Genomic DNA, 14,930 nt, shown 5'->3' on the forward strand with positions numbered 1-14,930 from the left:
GGTTAAACTCATCATCTAGCTAATGATTTACACCCTAGCATTATTACATTGTCCTCACAATAACCTCCCAAGCTCAAGGTTAATATCATCCTTTATTTGCTGATAGCTTTACATATTAACATTATCCTTTATATCATAAATTAACTTCATTCTTCAATCTCCAATGATTTAGTCAAAACATAGAATTTATATTCCACATTTCCAAGATGTTTAGACTTAAATTTATGACAAGAATTTTTTAATTATGAGATTATAAGTTGTACGCCTCTTTTGGATTTGCTCAATCTTTCTCCACTGTTATTTAAGACATTTAAAAATTTTGTACCATGAAGCTTCATAACCATAGTATTAGTTGTGTAAATCATCTTGCGGATTCATCTCGCATTAGGGTTTTGTTATGATCAAGGTTTCGCAAAGATGGTTCATCTTCAGGATGTGAAAGATTTATGGAAGACTGGTTCAGATTAATAAATAGTATTAGTATTAAATCATTGTACATATATTTAATTTTGAATTTACTTAGTATGAAGATGGATAAAAATATTTGAAATTTGATTCTAAAATAAAATATGCTACATTAATATATATTAATAATTTAATTACATAAATATTAATACATTAATAATAATAATATTATGCTATTATATTATTAATATGTTAATATTAATACATAACATAATAATACTACAGAGGTTCAACTTAATTGGTCAAGTCTTAAAACACATTTGTTATTGATAGGTTATGGGTTCAATTCTCTAGACACTCTTAGAGTTAGACTCCATGATTGAGCTGACAAAAGGTGATCCTTTCGCGTAGATCAATACAAAAAAATACATAATCAAGTAATATCCATGGTTGAGCTCCATAATTGAGTTGACAAGAAGTGATCCTTTAAGGTAGATCTTCCTGGTAAATATATTCTATGGGCATGATGGTTGAGCATTTGCTTAGTAAATATTTGGATCATGAACTAAATAGAAAATATATACATAATCAAGTAATATATTTCCTTAATATATTAATGTGTTATGCTATTATTAATACTTTAATATATTAACACATTTAACCTTGTTTTATCATTTATATCTTTTGTTCCTTTTAGGTTTTTCTAGTTAGGTTTCCCATCAGTCTTGTGTCTTCCTCTTCTCCTTTCTTTCTTTATATTTATACATCTTATATTTTCCTCCTCTTGACCATTCTTTCAAGTTCCAAACTCAATTTCTTCAAAAAGCATAATTAGTTAACTATAATGGTTTGGTGCTATATTATAAACAAAATCATGAAGTCACTAGTGCATATTCTTAAACTTGTTAAGCCCAACTCATAAAAAATATAATATATTATATAAATTTTAAAACAAACATACTTATTAATATTATTAAAAAAATATAATTTGAATCTAAAATTCTAAAGATGATAAATTTTCAAACAAAATTGTTAACAACAAAAAAAATCTCCTCATTTAGAAATTATGTAAAAAATCATAATAGAATAATAAAATTAAAATGTTTATTAAATATTTTTTATTTTTCCAATATACAAATATATCTTCTAAAAACAAGTTCTCAATAAATCAATTTTATCCGGATTATTTCCAATATTTTTCACATTCGTAATCTCTATCACTATTTTTATGGATGTATCACATTAAAATTTCATCATTTAAAAACAATTCTATTACGTTAAAAAGACATATTTCTGGGAACCATATATACAAGAATTAGTTTACTAATTATTCCTAATTAACCCAAAAAAATATTATCTACTTACAAAACTATTAAAGGAAATACCCTTCAAATGCTATATAAGTATCAAACAAAAGCTACTTTGATTACTCCAGATTTGTCTTTTACAATTTTATATTCCAAATTACAATCTTCGATCCAATGATGATTTGAATGTTCTCCTCAGTGATACGGTCATTCACAAACTCGATATAATTGCACTTGTCAATCGTATCCATTAACCGTACTAATAATAGTACGGTCATTCACAAATCCGATATAATTGCACTTGTCAATCTTATCCATTAACCATACTGATAATACTAAATTCATAGAAATTTAACAAGAAGAAATAGATAAAACCAAAATTCTATTGTAGCATAAATGGAAAACTATTCAAGTAGCAAAAGGTTCAGTGCAAATCAAAGCATGCGTGGGCCTTCTTTCATCATCATCGAATTATAGAGTTAAAATAAAATCAACAACATACACAAAGATCAACACATGAATTTATGAAATCAGTAGTACTTTTTTATAATAATATATTTTTAAATATATTGCCCTTGGGCTTTCTAAACTATTGTTTATGGAGCAATTACATTAGCTTCTCCTACTTATCTATATTAAAGTGATATTTTTAATTTGTGATTTTTTAATGGATGGTAATTATAAAATCAAAATAAGTGTTACATAGTAGTTAGTTTTGTTGTTTAGTTTAAATATAATTAAATTAAAGTAAAAATATTGAATTTACATTGGTGCTAAAGTTTAGAATTTGATCAATTTGAGTTTCAGTGATTGGTAAAGTCTTGATATGTGAAAATAAAAAGCAAGGACCTGATTTCTATGTTTTAAAAAATTATAAGATGTTATAGTTGCATTTAAATTTAAACTACATTAGTTGTACAAATCAAGATTTTCTATGCAGGTCAATAATTATATATTTTATTTCTTAAAATTTGAACTAAAATATTTAATAAAAAACTATTTTAATATAATTATTAGTTTATAAAAATACATATATTTTAAGTTAAAAATTTAATTTATATTTGAAAATAATAATAATAATAATAATAATACTTATTTATTATTTAATTTATAAAAATACATTTGTTTTATTTTATTAAAATTTTAATTTTAATTTTAACCCATATATAATATATATATATATATATATATACATAGATATATAGATACCAGGATGCAGGTGATACACAGTGAATTAATGGAAACAATGAATACCGGCGGCGAGAGGACAGGCCACTTGGTTGATGGTGCCTCTTCCCATACCACCATGAGATGCCCTCTTGACACACCGCAAGCGACATTTAATGCAGGCTCGAATCGAAGAAAAGTCATTAACTGTTTGGACATGGATTTACCTCGGTTCATTGTCTCTCCCTCTCCCCTGCTCCACTGCAACTGCCCGCTCCAAGCTTCTGAACCCAGCTCCCGCACAGTAACTGGGCGTCACTGCTGGTTAGTCTGTTGCGCTGATTTTGGAAATGGGCATCACCATTCCCATTCCAGTCTCTGCTATCTAACCATTGCCCCGACTGACCCTGCTCCCCCTCACAATCCCTCTGTTAGCGCTCCCTCTGTCATCGCTCCTTCTGTCATAGCTCCCTCTGATCATTCAGCCAGAATTTCCAGCATGGTGCGGCATCGCATGCGAAGTCAAAGAGGTGGAACTCGGGGAGGCAGTTCTCACCCTTAGACTGATCCGCACCCTGAGCCCTCCGCCTCCTCTCCCTCCCCTGAACTGCATCATCCCCAGAGGTATGGTTCGGGTAGATATCCTAGTACTCGAAGTGGACGGGGTCATGCTCGGTCTTCAGGTGCAAATCACGGTGATTTTGCAGTTCACTCTGCTAGTTTTCCTTTGCCCCTTCATCCTGCTCCCCACTCAACCCAATTTAGATTCTGTAGCACCCTGAACAGGCCAGTAATTACCGCTACAATCTCCATCCTCTTCACAGAAGACAATGAGCAGCCTGCTTCTCAGGTGGAAAATTCCGACTTGCGGCAAGAGGAAGCCCCCAGATGCGGCAATGGCAGAGACAGAGGGAAGAACTTGTTGGACGAAGGTAATTTTGCTCTGCATGGCAAGAATATTGGTGGCAGTCAGCATGCTGAGGGTGGTAGCTCTGCTGCCAAGCACTCCCCAGGTGGTATCAGTTATGACAGTTTAGCTTCGCAGGTGGCGACTGGCAGGCATGGCAATGCCCATCCGGTGGATGAGCCACATGGCAGTGGAGGTGAGCCACACGGCAGCATGTCGACAGATGAGGCGGATGATTGGGCATGCCCAATTGTTGAGGAACCCATCCCGGATGATTTCAAATAGTATGACGTGGATGCCAGGTGTCTTTTGTCTGGTCTTTTTGTTTTTGTTAGTTTCTGTTCGAATCTGGTCTTTTGTCTGGATCTTTGTCATGGGAAAACCTCACTGGTTCCTTTGTTGTTTCCGGTCTCAAGAACTGATACCCTTGCTGGTTTTTTGTTTCTGTGGACTGGTTTCCCCAATGTTGGGGCAGTCCAGATATATTCTGAAACACTATGTTAAACTCTGCTGAGGCATAGTCCTCTCTGTACATTTTTGTTTTATATCAATAGATTATCTTAACTTAGAAAAAAAAACTATATATATATATATATATATATAGATATAAATATATATCTATATATATATATATATATATAATTTTTATTTATTAGAATTCGATTTAAAATATTTAAGTAAGGTTTTCTTAATATAATTATTAGTTTATAAAAAGGTATTGATATGACAAGAATGAGTATATTGCATTAATAAAAGCAACGATTACAAAATCACATTTTACGAGGTATTGTGCAATAAGATGTTAATGTTCTTATCCAATAACAATAGAAATAAATATTAATAAAAAATTTGTTAAAAAAAATTAAAAAAAATATATAGTTAAACTTTATTAAATTAAAATAAAGTACATAAATTGACCTAACTAATTGGCAGTTAGCGGAATTCTGATTGTGTTATCCTGTTGGGCGGCATGATAATAAGAGATGTGGCTTCATTGATCATTACCCCGTGGAATCATTATTCACTTAACAATTTCAAGATAATTATGTATCAAATTATTTACATGATTTTGCACCTATCAACTCTACTTATGATACTTTTTATAAGGAAAAATATAGATAAGAATTTCCCTTATAATATTTTAGAACAAGATATTGATAGTCTAAGGAGTGAATGTAATATCTTTTTATTATGAGATTTTTATGCTAGAATTACATCTAACCAATTATTCTAAGTAATGATTTGGCTAATTTAGTAAATTAGTTAGTAGATTCAAAAGAAACTATAAATACCTATTTGAAAATTTATTTGGGACCAACTTACTCAAATTTTGCACTTCTCAGGACCTTACAATTTACAATGGTGTAATAAAGTGGCTAAACCATAACTAGATGACTTGTATTCATGGACTTGATAGTATATTTGTGGAATATGTGATATCTAATATTCCTCTTTCCAACCAAATTATAAAACTTGACCTCTTACATTATATGAGTTTAACATTGATTATAGACCTTTCTTCTTAACTCTAATTTTGCCATGCCCAACAATAACATGCATGAGACTTGTGAGAGTCATAGCCACCTACTTCTTGGCAAGAGTAAAATGGATCTCATTTGAAAGGATTTAAATAGGGACTTACACATCTTAATTTGTAATCATAAAATTCAAAAATTTTATAATAATTTTACTTTAACCATCATTGGTACCACTAAAAAGTTCTCTACCAATGTGTCATATAAAAATGATAATAAAACTACCAACCGTTGTTATGTTAATAATTGTAAAATTACTGGAAAAGAAGTTAGAGATGCTTCTAGTGAAACGTTAAAAAATTATAATATCAATACGTACAAAACCCTTATTAACAGAAAGAAACAATACTATATAAGTAGAAAGAAAGAACAATTAATAAACCTCTCTAAGTCTTACCCCAAAAGGTTTTGGTGGAAAATTATGATTCATACTAGACTAAAGAAAATGATTTGATTACCTTGAAGAATTGGAATATTTACCTTAAAAAAATCTTTAAAACCCCCGATGCATTGGATGCCATTTTGAATGCATGATCTAAAATTAAACAGGAACACAACAAATTACAGATATAACCATAAATACAAAGATGTAATAGAAATAACACTTCATTCATTAATATCAAATACTAAAATATGTTTATAAACATAATGGAAATAAACTAGCTTGGGTGATGGTAGCTTATCTCTTAGAAGAGATTTGGTGGCTACATGCCTCTGAACTGTGTTACAATGAGGCCCAAGGGCCTATGTATTATTGAACAGCAAGGGAAAAACCTAAACAACTAAAACCCTAACCCTAGGAGATGGAACGCCAAGAGTTTGTGGGCCCCATTGGGGTTAGTTGGGTAGCCAACTTCCGAAATTGTAACTTGGTCATATTATCTCTATTTGGCACCTGTGATACCTTGTTGGAAATATATCTTCAAGTACTACAAGATTTGTAGCAGGTCCTTGCCTATGGATATGGGTCTGTTGAGGACATCAAAAAAACATTGTGTAGGGAGTCAAAACTGCTCAAGAAGTTCAGGACCCGAAAAATTGCTAAAAATCATAAATGCTACAATAAACAAGGAAACTGATGAAACTAACTGGAAGTGTAGGTGGAATAGGCGGGTGGCCACCAATATCCACCTGGATCAGTCCTCCCCCCTTAGGAATAAATTGTCCCCGTTGCATGCAGAGCCTCCATGAGGTGAGGAATTTTATGTTGAACTTCGTCCTTGGTGAACCATTTACCCTGGTGAAGGAGTTGGCCTACTTCGAAAACTTGATATAGTTGGATCCTCTATTGGGGAGTGTTATTAATCCGCGTGTCCATAATATGATCACTTGTGCCCTGTTTCAAGCAGTCTAGGTTTAGCTCTGTTGGTGTGAGTTGTTTTGTACTGTCAGATGTGTCCAACAATGGTGGAAGGTATGGTTGAAGGCGGTCCATATTGAACACTAGGTGCACACCAAGGAACAAGAGAATGTTGAGCTCAAAGGCATTGTCCCCTAAAACCTTGGTGATGGTGTATGACCCATATCAAAGAGGGAAAAACTTGCAGTGGGGTCTAGAGAGGCGTTCCTTCTAGAAATGTAGCCAAACTTTGTCGCCAACCTGGAACTTGTACGACACCCGATGTTGATCATGTCACTGCTTGTACTTAGCATTGGCTTTATCCAATATATCATGAACCTACTGGTAGATGTGTTGAATGTGCTCAATGAGCTATTAGCCCTATCAGCTTTGAACTAGATGTGAGCCAAATCTACTTGAGTAGCTGCAAATGGTATGGCCACATCAATGGGGCATAATAGCTGAAATCTCAGCCCTACCTAAAAGGGGATGTGGCTCGTTGAGATATGGAGGGTTATTTTGTAGTTGTGCTGGACATCAGGGAGGCTTTCATCGCACGTGTGTGGATTCTTCTAGTTGTACATGCACAACATGTGTATGATCATCCTGTTGACAACCTTTGTTTGGCCATCAATTTTTGGGTTGAAATTCATGGACTTAGTAAGTTTGGTATCCAACATCAACCAGAGACTTGACCAAAATGCACCGAGAAATCTGTTGTCCCGATCTGAGACGATGGACTGTGAAATCCCAAAGTGTACCCACACTTTCTCAAAGAAGAGCTTAGCAGTGGCCTTTGTTGTGATACTCTTCTTGCAGGCTGTCATAATGGCCATTCAGAGAATTTGTCAATGACCACGAAAATGCAGTCATTGTTGTGCTTGGCAGAAGGAAGGCGCGACATGTAATCCATGGAGGTGGATTTCCAAGGTCGACTAGGAGTAGAAAGAGGAGTATATAGGCCTTGTTTCTTGATGGTTAGTTTGGCAATGACACAGGTAGTGCAGGATCTAATGTACTTCCCAAAATCCTGACGAAGGTTCGGCTAATAAAAATATTTCTGTAGTACTCACATTATTTTATCTACTCTAAACTATCCAATGACCTGACTGTAGTGCACCTCCCAAATCATCTTGGCAAGCTCACTAGAAGGAACACATATGCGTCCCAGGTGGCATAACAGTGCATGATCCTAGATGTGAAAATTTGGAACTTTCTTAGCTTCCAGGAGTGTCTGGAATGTGCTACCGAATTTTAGATCACTCTTGTAAAAACACAGCCACCTTGAAGTATCATGCTCAAAGGGGTCGAGCATAGTAATCATCGTAATGACTAGTGGTTGGTTTAGGCAGTCTGAAACATTCTTGGTGTTGCCTTTCTTGTAATTAATGTTCAAATGGAATTGTTGCAGGTATGTGGAACATTTCTGATGGTGATCGTTTCACAACTTCCCTTGTGTTTGTATGAACTATAGGGGTCAGTGGTCTGTGCGGGTGATCATTTCCTTACCCATAATGTAATTCTTCCATTGATGATAAAACTGCATGATGAAATACATTTATTTGTTATAGGTGGGATACTAACGGATTCCCCTGCTGAGTAAGAACTACACCAATGGCATAGTCAGATGCATCTGTCTCAATCTCAAATGGTTGTTGCAGGTTTGGTAATGTGAGCACTGGTGCAGAGCAGAGGTGATGCTTCAACCTTTTGTTTGGTTTCAGACCAAAAGAAATTTTCTTTCACTTCACCCTTGGTGACTTGACTTAAACACAAAGTGATATGAGAGAACCCCAACATGAACTTGTGGTAGAAATTGGCAAGACCAAAAAAGTTGTAGAGCTCTGTTAGAGTGGTTGGTGATGGCCAATCTTGAATGACTTATATCTTGGCTAGGTCCACATGCACACCCTTCTCATCAATGAGGTACCCAAGATATTTAACCTGGGTCATGCCAAAAGTTAATTTCTCCAAATTAGCACACAACTTGTGTTGTTGCAGGGTTTGTAGGTTTTGTTGAATATGGTTGAGGTGCTCTTCCCAACTCCGGATGAAGATCAAGATGTCATCTAAATACACCACCATGATGAATTGATGAATAGCCTGAGGATGTCTTCCATCATCTCATGAAGGTTGTAGGAGAATTTTTCAACCCAAAAGGCATGACCAACCATTGGAAAATGCCCTCATTTGATTTGAAGGTAGTCTTCCACACATCGAATGGTTCGATAGGCACCTAGTGATAATTGGAATTAATGTAAATCTTGCTGAAATATTTGTCACCCTGAGCTGGTTGAAAAGGTCATCAATCCATGGGATTAGGTACCTATTTCAAACAATGATCTTGTTTAGCACCCGATAGTTAATACAGAGTCTCCAGGTCCCGTCCTCCTTTTGTACCAATAAAATCAGGCTCCCACATGGTGACGAGCTTGGCGTGATGTGCCCTTTCTGAAACATCTCCTGAATTTGCCTCTTGATCTCATCATTCTCTAGAACGAAGCGTCGATAGATCAATTCATTGGGTAGCCATGTGCCCAGGGTCATTTTGATGGAGTGCTTAACCTAGTAGTGCATTGGTACCCCCATGGGTGAGGTGAAGATGTCCCTATATTCCTCCATGACCTCGTGCATCTACTGCTGCTATGTGGAGGAGCCCTTTCTCGAATCCGTGGCCATAATATTATTCTTTCCCTAAGGGTGAATCATAAGGGAAACAAATTTCTTGGTCTGTGAAATGATGTTACGACATTTATTTGCAAATATCAAAGAGATGGCAGTAGGTGGGGCTACCTCCGATATCATGTACAACTTGTTGCCCAAAGTAATAATCACAAAGTGAGGTCTAGACCCATATACAACATGCCACTTCCACAAGTATGGTTTTCCTAATAATACATCACAAACTTCAAAAGGAGCAACATGCCACAGTACCTCATCCTTGAAGGGCTTGATGTTTTGGGGAAGGCAACACTGCTGGCTGACGCGGAGATCTCATCCTTGGTGAAGCCACCTGATGGTGTATGGTTACGAATGTGTTGTAGTTGATAGGCCCAAATACTTCATGACCTATTTTGAAACGAGGTTATTTAGGCTCTTGTTGTAACAATTAAGTGTAGCGGAAAACCCTTCACCCACATATGTGAGTGGAAGAGGCGTTCCCCCCTCCACTGGATGTTGAGAAATGGCAACAAGAAATTCCAGTTTAAATTTGTCCTTGAATAAAAACTGACAATTAAAATAGAATTATATTCTCATAACAACTTGTAAATAGTTAATTAAGTTTAATTAACTTAATTAGCTTATGAATTTCGAGTTGGAAGTCTTTTGGAAGTCATGTATATGTTCTCCCTTAATTGTAGGGGTCGATTATGAATTTAGATTGAGTTGTAATTAGATAACTTAGCTTACTGATTTATAGATAGTTAAACTAGTTCTAATTGTTTGTTGAACTAGTAGAGGATTAACAGTCAGTTAGTGCACTGCTGCATCCACAGGTGCTACTCTATTTAACTAAATATTCTCTCATCGGAAACTCATCCACGTCAATTTTGAGAAATACCCAGTTGAGACTAGAGTGCAGGGACAGTGTACTATCAGTTGTATGATTTACTGAGTTGTATAGATCATGCATGCAATCAGGAATAGGAATTAGATTAGATTGCATAGTTTTGGAAGCACTAGATTCCCATTAATGTGGGCTATTCAGCCTATGAATTGCAGAAGGAAATAGAGTCTTGGTAGGTAGTGGAAATTGCCAAAGTTATGGCTAAGAGTGGGCTTGTGTGGCAGAGAGTTAAAAATACTTGTGCGGAAATGTTTTAGTGAGAACAATATTTGTATCTTCACTCATATTTATGATTAGTACAATATAGATAGGTGGGGTTTTGAGCAGTGGCTTTCCCCAGGAAAACTTATTGTGTTATGTGCCATTGATTTGTCTTCTTCTTGTTCATATTGTTTTCATCGATCTATTGGCTTTCATTGGTTGAAAGTAGAAGTAGATTCTTGTCTCTTGTTTTAGTAGATTACATGAGCTTGTTAATATATAGGAAAATATACATGGTATCGCAACTAAAGACAACATACTAGAGGAGATTTCGAAGTTTTGAGTTTTGGGTTACAAGTGAAATTTGAATTTGCAATACATACTTTAGGATCGATAGATGACGTTTTACGGTTTTTAGCTCGAGTTGCCTTGGAATGAAACTCGAATTTTATAGCTTGGAAGGACATAATGGAGGTGTGCTGGAGGATAATGGCTTGAAGGAATTCATTGATGAAGAAATTCCTAAGACAATAACATCAGATGTACAAAATCTAGATGAATGGAAGAAATGTGTGGCAAACACGAGGTGGATAGTCCTTGAGGGAGTTCAAGACCACATTATCTCAAGTATCCATGGCAAGAAAACTCCGTATGCTATGTGGAAAGCATTGACAAACTTGTATCAGAATAATAGTGACCAAAATAAATTGGAACTAAAGGAAAAACTGTGAAAAATAAAAAGATCGAGAAAGGTGAGACTATTCCAAAATACTTAACCAAGTTCACTCAATGTTGTGATGAACTTGGAAGTGTTGGAATCACAGTTGTTGAGGATGATATGTTGAGTCTTGCTCTTTTGGGACTCCCAAATAGTTGGCATAGTTATCAGGACTCTGTCAATGGTTAGGACAAGCTACTAGATTGGGAATAATTGTGGTCAAATTTTATGCAGGAGGAGATTGAGATGAACACCAGGGATGGATCTTCATCAAAGATTGATGATGACAAGAACTGTGCCTTAGAGATTAAGGAAAAGAAAGTGAAAGGGAAAGCTTCCCATTCCAAATCAGATTCTTGTCATGGAGGCAAGAAGAAAGACATGGTGAAAGTTAAGTGCTTTCATTGTCACAAGATGGGCCATTTTGCTACAAATTTTCCAGTCAAGAAGTCCAAGAAGAAGTCTTCAGAATGAGCAGTGCGTGAGGCTTTGGCCTCTCAATTCAAATTGGACTTTTCCATCATTGCATGCATGATGTCATCAATGATGGGAAGTGTATGGTACTTAGATAGTGGAGCTTCATTCCATGTCACTGGCAACAAGGAGTTATTCAATGACCTAGAGGAGAAATATCTCGAGATGCATATCGAGATGGGTGAAGACAAGAGGTATAATGCTACTAGATTGGGCACGGTTAATTTTTAGAGGGAGCATGGGGCTCCAACCAACTTGAAGAATGTTATGTATGTGCCCAGGCTGAAGAAGAACTTAGTATACATTGCCATGCTTGAGGATAGAGGCTATGATGTGATTTTCTCGAAAGGAAAGGTGCTCCTTCGACACATAGCCACAGGTCAAGTAAAGAAGATAGGGATTCATGTGAAGAATCTCTATAAGCTAGAGGTAGATGGCTTTTATTATTTGAGCATGAAAGCAGAGATGGTGCAGAGCCGAGACATTGGCGAGTTGTGGCACAGGTGATTGGGTCACTTGCACCATGGGGATTTGAAGATCATGCAACAGATTTCGACCAGTTTTCCCAAAGGTACATTAGAGCAAGTTGATACATGCAAGGGGTGTACTTTGGGTAAATACACCAAGTCTTACTTTCATAACACAGATAGTCGACTAGAGGCTATTCTAGAGTGAGTCCATTCATATGTGTGTGGACCATTATCGATAGCATCCACAGCCAAACAGATGTATCATGTTATATTTTTTGATGAATTTTCTCAAAAATGTTGGATAATTTTCATGTAGAAAAAAGGATCACACCTTCACAAAGTTTTGTGATTTTAAAACATTGGTGGAGAAAGATTTAGGCAAGACGGTTAAAGCTCTATGGATTGATAACGATGGTGAGTATGTCTCAAATGAGTTTAAGAAATTTTGTGTAGCGAGAGGGATTAAATAAGAGTTGATGACACCCCATAACCCTCAGTAGAATGGGGTGGCCAAGAGGAAGAATATAAGCATAGTACGGGTAGTGAGGGTGATGTTGCATGACGATGGCCTTCCACTACACTTGTGGGTTGAGGCATGCAACACAATGGTTTATGTTCATAACTATAGCCCACATCAGATACTTGGGATGAAGACACCAAAGGAGGCTTATTCCAGTAAGAGGGCAGATGTTGGTCACTTTAGGATTTTTTGGGCATTGGTATATTTCCATGTGACCAAAGATGCACAGAAGAAGCTTGAGTTGACAACATAGTTGGGGATATTTGTGGAGTACACTGATACACATCACAACTATTAGGTGTACTTTCCAACCAACAAAATGAAAATGGTTTACAGGGATGTCAAGTTCGATGAGGAGAAGGCCATGTGAGTTTCCCTTAAGAGGAAGATTCAACTACATTTGGTTGAGGACCTTTTATCTCCTAAGGTTGAGGAGGCTTAGATTGATGTGGAGCAGTCACATTCAAAGGATTAGGGAGTGGAGACATCCACTCAAGCAAATTCTTCCACAGATGGAAGAAAGCACACCAGAGAGGTGGATAGATTGCAATCGGATGCTAGAGAGAATGTGGGAGGACCCACATCATGGCGCGGATAGAGGAGGTCACCTGACAGGTACACTAGATACATGGCTCTTATGAGCAGATGTTTTATGACAAAACCATCTTCCTTTGAGGAAGCAATGAAACAACCGATTTGAGTTGAAGCCATGGTGGAGGATTATGACTCCATAGTTCATAACAATTTTTTGGATGTGGTCCCAAGACTGGAGGATAAGTCCGTGGTGAGCTCCCATTGGCTTTACAAGGTAAATCAAGCTACAGATGGTAGTGTGGAGAAGCATAAGGCTAGATTTGTGGCCTGTGGCTTTTCATAGGTAGAGGGGATTGACTATGAGGAGACATTTCCTCCTGTTGCAAGCTACTCTTTGATCAAATCTATATTACCACTATTAACGTAGATGGGTTGGAAGATACATCAGATGGATGTGAAGACAACCTTCCTTAATGGCACGATTGAGGAAGAACTGTACATAGAGCAACCTGAAGGTTTTGAAACCTTTGACCATGAGTTGCACGTGTGTTAGCTTAAGAGAGCCTTATATGGGTTGAAGAAAGCACCTCATGCTTGGTACACTAGGATATATAACTACTTCACCAGATTGGTATTCACGAAGAGTGAAGCAGATGAGAACTTGTACCACATAGTGGCAGAAGGTAAATTGTTTATCATTATACTTTATGTTGATGACCTCGTACTGACAAGTGATGATCAGTTGATCAAACCTTGCAAAGAGAACCTTGCAAGAGAGTTTGAGATGAAGGACATAGGGCTCATGCATTACATTCTAGGCATTGAAGTATGGCAGGGTGAGGGGGAGTTATTTGTGTCTCAAGGAAAGTATGCCAACGAGATACTCAGGAGGTTTCGCATGGAGAACTGCAAGCCTATGAATTTTCCTCTAGCTAGTAATTAGAGGAAGGAGGATGCTACTATGGGAGAGGTAGTGGAAGGTACTATTTAAAGGCAGCTTGCAGGTTCAGTCACGTACTTGGTGAACACATAACCAGATTTTTCCTATGCAGTTAACCAGCTTAGTCAAGCGATGGTTAGGCCTACCAAGTTGTATTGCAAAGACACAAAGCATGTATTGAGATAACTCAGAGGCACTACTTAGTACGGATTATGGTACAGACAGATAGAGGGAGTGAAGCTTCAAGGCTTCATAGATGTAAATTGGGTAGGGAGTCCATCCCGCCAGAAAATCACTTAAGGAGGAATTTTCAATATTGGGTCAACGACAGTTTCCTAGTTGATCCAGGTGGATATTGGTGGCCACCTGCCAAGTCCACCTGGACCCCCACCATTGTCCTTCTCAGCATTTTCAGTTTCCTTAATTGTAGCACAACTTACTATTTTTAGCATTTTTTTGGGTCCTGAACTTCCGGAGCCGTTTTGAGGCCCTAAACGACGTTTTTTGGGGAATCCGGGGGCAACATGGGTCCATGGAATGAACCGATGTTGCCCGTTCCAACAATGGATGTTGCCCATTCCAACAATGGTAGTGCTCGGATAGATCTTTCTAACAAGCTATTGTATGCGTCAAACGGAGATCATATGCCAAAGTTACGACCCCGGGAAGTTGATGTACCAATTTACCCCAAACGGGGCCCACAGTTTGGCGTTTCATCTCCTAGGGTTAGGTTTTGGAATGTTAAGGGTTTTCCATTATTTCTCAACAATAAATAGGCCTTCGAGCCTCATTGTAACACAGTTCAGAGGCATGTAGCCATCACATCTCTTCTCAGAGATAAGCTA

The sequence above is a fragment of the Pinus tabuliformis genome, chromosome 1_2 (assembly GCF_031772625.1).
Source record: "Pinus tabuliformis cultivar Carrire ecotype Pingquan chromosome 1_2, CPIR1, whole genome shotgun sequence".
NCBI lineage: Eukaryota > Viridiplantae > Streptophyta > Pinopsida > Pinales > Pinaceae > Pinus > Pinus tabuliformis.